We start from the raw sequence: 8,211 nt of genomic DNA, 5'->3' as shown, positions 1-8,211 counted from the left end.
ACACAAAGAAATCGAAATTACGTTACCACTATCCCACGGTGACAAGACATAGTACACGACATACATACAAGCAAACAACACAAAATAAAAACAAGAAGGCACAAACAATGAATAATAAGAGTGATGAATAAATAATAAATAAACAAATAAGACAATAAATAAGAGGAGCAAAACGGAGCAAGTGTGCATACAGCAGACAGTCAGAATAAAGCGCAAAAGTACAGGACGCTACCCAGAAGGGGGGAGAGAGTTCAGGATCCTAACAGCCTGGAGTATGAAGCTGTTGGTGAGTCTGGTGGTGCGGGAGCGCAGGCTCCTGTACCTCTTCCCAGAGGGCAGAAGATCGAACAAAGAGTGAGCGGGGTGACTCACATCACTCACAATCGTGGTCGCCTTGCGGGTGAGACGGGAGGCGTAAATGTCCTTCAAGGAGGGGAGTGAAGCACCAATAATCTTACCAGCCGTGATCACTATGCGCTGGAGGGCCTTCATGTTGTAGTCAGTGCAGCTACCACCCCAAACAGCAATACAACTGGAGAGGACGCTCCCAATGGTGCCACGGTAAAATGTAGTCATGACGGCCGGAGGAGCACACGCTCGCCTGAGTTTCTGCAGGAAGTACAGGCGGCGCTGGGCCTTCTTCGCCAGTGATGCGGTGTTGGTGGACCAGGAGAGATCCTCACTGATGTGCACCCCCAGGAACCTGGTGCTGCTCACTCTCTCCACCACAGCACCGTCGTTGGTCAGCGGCAGGTGTTGGGTGTGACCCTTCCGGAAGTCAACAACAATCTCCTTGGTCTTGTTGACGTTCAGCAGGAGGTTGTTGTCCTTGCACCACGTGGTCAGAAGGTCAACCTCCAACCTGTATTGAGTCTCGTCGCCCTTGGTGATGAGACCCACCAGACTTAGACTTAGACTTAGACAGAACTTTATTGTCATTTTGTCAACACTAGGTGTGTACAAAACGAAATTTCGTTGCATACGGCTTTCAGCAATGTAGAGGTATTTCGGCTGGTTAAAAAAAAAAGTGACATTCTATATAAAAATATGAAATAAGATAATTATAAAGTACAAGGTGCAGCAGTGATAAAGTATGTGAACAGTGCAGGAGACAAAAACAGTATTTACAAGTGTGCAGAGGAGTGCTACGTTTGAATGTTCAACAGTCTGACGACAGCAGGGAAAAAACTATTGCAGAACCTGGTGGACCTCCAGCGGATGCTGCGAAACCTCTTCCCAGAGGGCAGCAGGGAGAACAGACCATGGTGGGGGTGTGATGGGTCACTGATAATATTTCGGGCTCGGGACACGCAGCGCTGGGATGACAAGTCCTGAATGGAGGGAAGAGGAGCCCCGATGATCCTCTCTGCTGTCCTCACCACTCTCCTCAGGTTCTTCCAATCGGAGGCGCTGCAACCTCCACACCACACCGAGAGACAGCTTGTCAGAATGCTCTCTATGGTGCTTCGGTAGAACGTCCTCATGATGCGTGGGGGCAGGTGGGCTCTCCTCATCCTCCGCAGGAAGTACAAGCGCTTCTGTGCCCTCTTGACCAGTGTTGTGGTGTTCACAGTCCAGGTGAGGTCGTCTGTGATGTGGACTCCCAGGAATTTAGTGCTGCTGACCACCTCCACAGCTGAGCTGTTGATGATCAGTGGAGCGTGGTGAGGCTGGTTCTTCCTGAAGTCGACGATGATCTCCTTCGTCTTCTCCACATTCAGGATCAGGCTATTTTCTCTGCACCAGCCCACCAACTGCTCCACCTCCTCTCTGTAGTCCAGGTCGTTGTTGTCCCTGATGAGGCCCACCACCGTTGTGTCGTCTGCAAACTTCACGATGTGATTGGTGGTGAACCTGGGGGCGCAGTCGTGTGTCATCAGGGTGAACAGCAGGGGGCTCAGGACGCAGCCCTGAGGGGAGCCTGTGCTGAGGGTGATGACATCGGAGGTGTTCTGTCCGACCCGGACTGACTGAGGTCTGTTGGTGAGGAAGTCTAGCAGCCAGTTCCGAAGGGGGGTGCTGAAGCCCAGGTGTTCCAGTTTTTCCACCAGATGTTGTGGAATGATGGTGTTAAACGCTGAGCTGAAGTCCAGGAACAGCAACCGCACGTGGGTGTTCCTCTCCTCCAGGTGAGCCAGGCTCAGGTGAAGAACGGAGGAGATGGCATCCTCAGTGGAGCGGTTCTGCCGGTAGGCAAACTGGAACGGATCGAATGTTGGGGGGAGTCTGGAGACGATGTGATCTTTGAGCAGCCTTTCGAAGCATTTCATCATGATGGGAGTCAGTGCCACAGGTCTGTAGTCATTCCATGAGGTGATTTGAGGTTTCTTCGGCACCAGAGTCGTGTCGTCAGCAAATTTCACCATGCGGTTGGTGCTGTAGGTTGCAGCGCAGTCATGCGTCAGCAGGGTGAAGAGCAGCGGACTGAGCACGCAGCCTTGGGGGGCCCCCGTGCTCAGCGTGATGCTGGCGGAGATCTTGTCGCCAACACGTACCACCTGAGGTCTCTGACTGAGGAAGTCTAGTAGCCAGTTGCAGAGGTAGGTACTGAGGCCCAGCTTGGCGAGTTTGCAGATGAGTCGTTGTGGCACAATGGTGTTGAAGGCAGAACTGAAGTCCAGAAACAGCAATCTCACATATGAGTCCCTACTCTCCAGGTGGGTGAGGGCCGAGTGGAGGGCAGAGCAGATGGCATCCTCAGAGGACCGTTTGGCTCGGTACGCAAACTGGAAGGGGTCTATGGTGGGGGGTAGAATGGATCTGCTCCATGACAAGCCGCTCAAAGCACTTCATGATGATGGGCGTCAGTGCCACGGGGCGGTAGTCATTGAAGCAGGACGGGGCAGGTTTCTTCGGCACAGGTACGATGGTGGCAGCCTTGAAACACGAAGGGACGACGGCTTGCTGCAGGGAAATGTTGAAGATGTCCGTGAAGACACCCGTCAGCTCCCCAGCGCAGTCCTTCAGCGCTCGACCCGGGATGTTGTCAGGGCCCGCCGCCTTACGAGTGTTGATAGCGCTATCAGCAGAGAGGCACAGGGGTTGCTCTTGTGGAGGAGGAGGGGCCTTCAGCGGGCAAGTGCTGTCCTGAGCGTCGAAGCGAGCAAAGAAGCGATTGAGATCGTTGAGCAGACGGATGTCGCCCCCACAGCTAATAAATAAATAATGAGGAAATATTGGGAGTAATCTGTTGGTCCTGTCTTTAAGACCCTTTAAATGGTTTCCTGGTGTAGATAGGTTAGCAACACGAGAGATTTAGAGGTTCAAAAGAAAGACAATTAAAAGAAAATAACATTTTTGATTTGGACAATTGCAGGCTAACAGGAGAATGTGGGAAAAGCAGAGAAGGTAGAGAAAACGGTGAAAATAGACGGCAAGGAATGAATACAAGGGCATTTACACATCTTTGCACGATGTGACACACCCGAGTGCCCCCACACTCGGAGTGACCAATGTTGAACCGCCGCCGTACGGCGACCCCGGAGTGATGGCTCCGGTGGTGACGTTGGGTGGCCGGCTGGTAATGGATGACGAGGGCGGAGGCGACAGGGCGGATCAGAGTATTGTGCAGCTGATTGAACAAGCAGTAAATAAAGAGAGGCGACGGGCCCGGGAGGGGGATGCATCCCGCGTAGTCACATCCACCCCCGGCCCGAGCCCTCAGCCGTCCAACGTGACAAAAGGAGAAAGCTGGCATAGACTTAGTGCCGAGAACGTGGCGAAAGTTGATCAAGCCGATGAGCAGCGTAGACAGGAAGCGCAGATGTTAAAATGGGCAATGGAGAAAGTGAGACTAGAAGACGCGAAGAGCGAGCGGAGACAGGAAGAGCATCCACAGTGGGACAGCAGCGAGGGTGAGGAAGAAGATGATGTTGTGATGCAACAGAGAAAAATGTTAGAATACGTGAATCAGGACAGTAGAATGAAGCACAGGCAGGGAGAAAGAGAGACACGGAAAGAATACAATTTGCGGAGTGGTCAGGGACAGATGACGCAGGCCGAGGTGCAGAAAAATGAATTGATGTGTCCGCTGGTGACCACATCGGGCGGTCAGCACTACGAGCCCATGGTGCTCCGCGATGTGACCGCGATGATGGAAAAGACTTCACAGAGGAGGTAAGGTGTGGCTGAACATATTTTTGGCTCTGATGAGTGGGCAGAAATTCAAGATTCAAGAGTTTTTATTCGCCATGTTTGAGCGTGCCAAACAAGGAATTTGACTTTGGTAAAACACACCCTCTGTTCAACATATAGGTGACTAACAACACTCAGGACATGTGAATAATGGCAAAAACAGTGTAGACAAATTCAAAAGGTGTGAAGAGCAGGATGTTATTGCACAGTAATGCCTCTGAGACTCTATGAGTGGTGTGAGTTCATCAGAGCAACAGCCTGGGGGAAGAAGCTGTCTCGGTGTCTGCTGGTTTTGGCGTACCGAGCTCTATAACGCCGTCCGGAGGGGAGTAGTTCAAACAGACTGCAACCTGGGTGAGAAGGGTCTGTAGAGATGTTCCTTGCACGTTTCCTGGTCCTGGACAGGTACAAGTCTTGGATAGATGGGAGGTTGATTCCAATGATCTTTTCTGCAGTCCTGATTGTCCGTTGCAGTCTGTGCTTGTCTTGTTTGGAGGCTGATCCAAACCAGACAGTGATGGAGGTGCAGAGGACAGACTGGATGATGGCAGTGTAGAAGGTCTTCAGAAGCTCTCGCGGCAGGTTGAACTTCTTGAGCTGTCTCAGCAAGTACAGCCTCTGCTGGGCCTTCTTCCGGACAGAGTCTATGTGGCCGGTCCATTTCAGGTCCCGAGAGATTGTGGTTCCCAGGAACTTGAAGGTGTCTGTGGAGAGAATAGTATTACTGCGGATAGTGAGGGGTAAAAGTGGTGAAGGGTCTCGCCTGAAATCCACTGTCATCTCCACGGTCTTGAGCGGGTTCAGCTCCAGATGGTTTTGGTTGCACCAGTGGACCAGCCGCTCCACCTCCTGTCTGTACGCAGTCTCATCACCGTCCTGGATCAGTCCGATGAGAGTGGTGTCGTCTGCATACTTCAGGAGCTTCACAGGAGAGTCATCTGAGGAGAAATCATTGGTGTAGAGAGAGAAGAGCAGTGGGGAGAGGACGCACCCCTGAGGGGCTCCAGTATTGGTGGTCCGGGTGTCAGATGTGATGCCCCCCAGCCTCACACGCTGTCTCCTGTTGGTCACGAAGCTGGTGATCCACTGACAGGTGGGGGCAGGCACCGCAAGCTGGATGAGCTTCTGTTGGAGGATGTCAGGAGCAATGGTGTTGAACGCCGAGCTGAAGTCCACGAACAGGATCCTGGCGTACGTTCCTGGGGTGTCCAGGTGGTGCAGGATGTAGTGCAGTCCCATGTTGACCGCATCATCCACTGACCTGTTTGCCCGGTAGGCAAACTGGAGGGGGTCAAGCAGGGGGCCCGTGACCTCCTTCAGGTGGTTCAGCACTAACCTCTCGAAAGATTTCATGACCACAGATGTCAGTGCGACGGGTCTATAGTCATTCAAACCTGTGATGGCGGGCTTCTTGGCCACTGGAACGATGGTGGAGCTCTTGAAGCACGAGGGCACCTCACACAGCTCCAGAGAACGGTTGAAGATCCGTGCAAAGGTGGGCGCCAGCTGTTCAGCGCAGACTTTCAAGCAGGAAGGTGACACGCCGTCTGGGCCCGGTGCCTTCCTGGTCTTTTGTCTGCGGAACATCTGGCGCACTTCCTCCTCGCGGACCTGGAGTGCGGGCGCGGCCTCTGCAAGAGAGAGAGTGGGTGACAACGATGATAGAGGTGTGGACAGAGCAGTTGTGGGGAGAGGTGAGTATGTAGATTGTGCTGCAGGAAGTCCCGTTGTGTGGGAGGACCGATCAAACCTGCAGTAGAACTTATTCAGCTGGTTAGCAAGCCTTGGGCTCTCCACAGGACGGGGGGTTCGTTTCTTGTAGCCCGTGATGCTCTGCAGACCTTTCCACACTGTTGAGGGATCAGGATTGGCAGAGAGGTGTCTCTTCAGGTTCTCCCCGTAACACCTCTTGGCTTTCCTGACCTCTCGGTTCAGTGTGTTTCTGGTCTGCCTGAACAGGTCGCCGCTCCTGTAGGCCTCCTCCTTGACTTTGCGCAGCCTCCTGAGGTTCGGTGTAAACCAAGGTTTGGCGTTGTTGTACGTGCAGAAGGTCTTAGTCTGCACACACAGATCCTCACAAAAACTGATGTATGATGTGACAGTGTCAGTGAGTTCATGCAAGTCTGAAGTTGCAGCTTCGAAAGCTCCCCAATCGGTGCAGTCAAAGCAGGCTTGGAGGTCCTGCCTTGACTCCACTGTCCACTTCCTCACAGTCCTCACCACAGGCTTAGAAGTTTTTAGTTTCTGCCTGTAGGCCGGGATCAGATGAACTAGACAGTGGTCCGAGAGTCCTAAAGCTGCACGAGCCGCAGAGTGGTATGCATCCTTGATCACGGTGTAGCAGTGGTCCAGAGTCTGTGCCCCTCTGGTGGGACACGTTACGTGCTGTCTGTATCTGGGGAGTTCGTGTGCGAGGTTCGCCCTGTTAAGATCACCCAGAACAATGATTAGTGAGTTTGGTAGAAGTTTCTCCATGTCTGCTACCTGGTCAAGCCAGCATCTGCGTGGCTTCACTCGCACGTGCGTGTGGTGGGATGTAAACAGCCGCCATGACGATCGAGGAGAACTCCCGTGGTGAATAGAACGGCCGGCAGTTTATGAAAAGTGTTTCTAGGAGAGGGCTGCAAAACTCTTTCAACACCGTGACATCAGTACACCAACGTTCATTAATGTAGAAACAGAGACCACCTCCCTTTGATTTTCCGGAGAGCTCCGCGCTGCGATCTGCTCGCGTTAGCCTGAAGCCCGCTAGCTCAACGGCGTGGTGGGGCGTTCGTTCGCTGAGCCACGTTTCCACAAAGCACAGCGCGGCGGATCTGCTGAAGTCCGTGTTCCTTGAAGTGAGGAGCAGCAGTTCGTCCATCTTGTTCGCCAGGGAGCGGACATTCGCCAGATGAATTGACGGTAGGGCAGAACGGAACCCTCTCTGCCTCAGCCTTACGAGTGCTCCCGCTCGTTTTCCGCGCCGCCGTCGTCGTGCTAGCTTGTACAGCACCGCCGCTCCGGCTAGAATCTCCGACAAACAGTCTGAATCGAAGAGAACAGGAGAGAAAATACCAGAAGAAGACTGTCCGATGTTTAACAGCGCTTCTCGAGTAAAGGTGATCCGGGATGGACAGCAGAGGACACAGAAAACACACAAAATAAGACAAATAAACAGAGAGCGACTCACCGTGGCTGCCATCCGCGGCGCCATCATGACGTTTTTTTCAGAGCTGTACTCTCGGTGACATGCGCCAGATGTTGGCAGGAGCGTGCTCCCTGGTGCAGATGCAGGCGATTGAGGAAGCAGCAGGCACAGCGAGACTGGGGAGGGAGGTGCCCTTGCCACAAGTAGCAGCGCCCCTGTTTGAAAACATTAAATCGACTTTCCCACAACCCACCGATTTGGCCCGATTTATGATGCGAAAATGTCACCAGCACAACATTATGTAACGTGTGGGGAGTTGGATTGAAACCACAGTTCGCCTTCCGGCTCTCTCGCCCGAGGCAGAGGTGCTCTTCTGGACGGTGCTGGTGGGTGGGCTGCCGCCAGATGTGAAGAAGCAGCTAATGTCAGACCCTGACATTCTGGTTTGTGCCGAAGCACGATTTAAACGTCATCTTTTGCATCACTGCAGAACGTTCACTGAGTCACATGCTAAAGTTGAGAACGAGACAGATGTTTTATCAAAACAGTTGTTGAAATTACAATTGGCAAAAATGCATGGTGAAGCTAAACAGTCCAAATCACAGAAAAAGGAAATGCAGATGACACAGGCTCCTCAGGTGGTGGGGCGCGGAAGGAGCCAGTTCCGGGGCGGATACAGAGGCCGGGGAGGGAGTGCACCCGCCTACCCGGGTAGGGCGACATAAAAAACCCTACCCGCCCAACGCATGCTTCATCTGCGGCGAAACCGATCACTGGGCAAGAGGATGCCCACAATATCGGCCGCGTGGAGCCGCCCGCCCAGCCGGAGGCCCGCCACACCAACAGCTCCATCTGGTGGACGACCCTGGCAACAGCCACAAACACACGGAGGTCAGTACTACCAACATGATGATCTCTGGAGTGGACAATTTGAATAGGGCCGCCCG

This window comes from Syngnathus acus, unplaced genomic scaffold (genome assembly GCF_901709675.1).
Source record: "Syngnathus acus unplaced genomic scaffold, fSynAcu1.2, whole genome shotgun sequence".
Taxonomy (NCBI): Eukaryota; Metazoa; Chordata; class Actinopteri; order Syngnathiformes; family Syngnathidae; genus Syngnathus; species Syngnathus acus.
Note: the sequence above shows the minus strand (reverse complement) of the source record.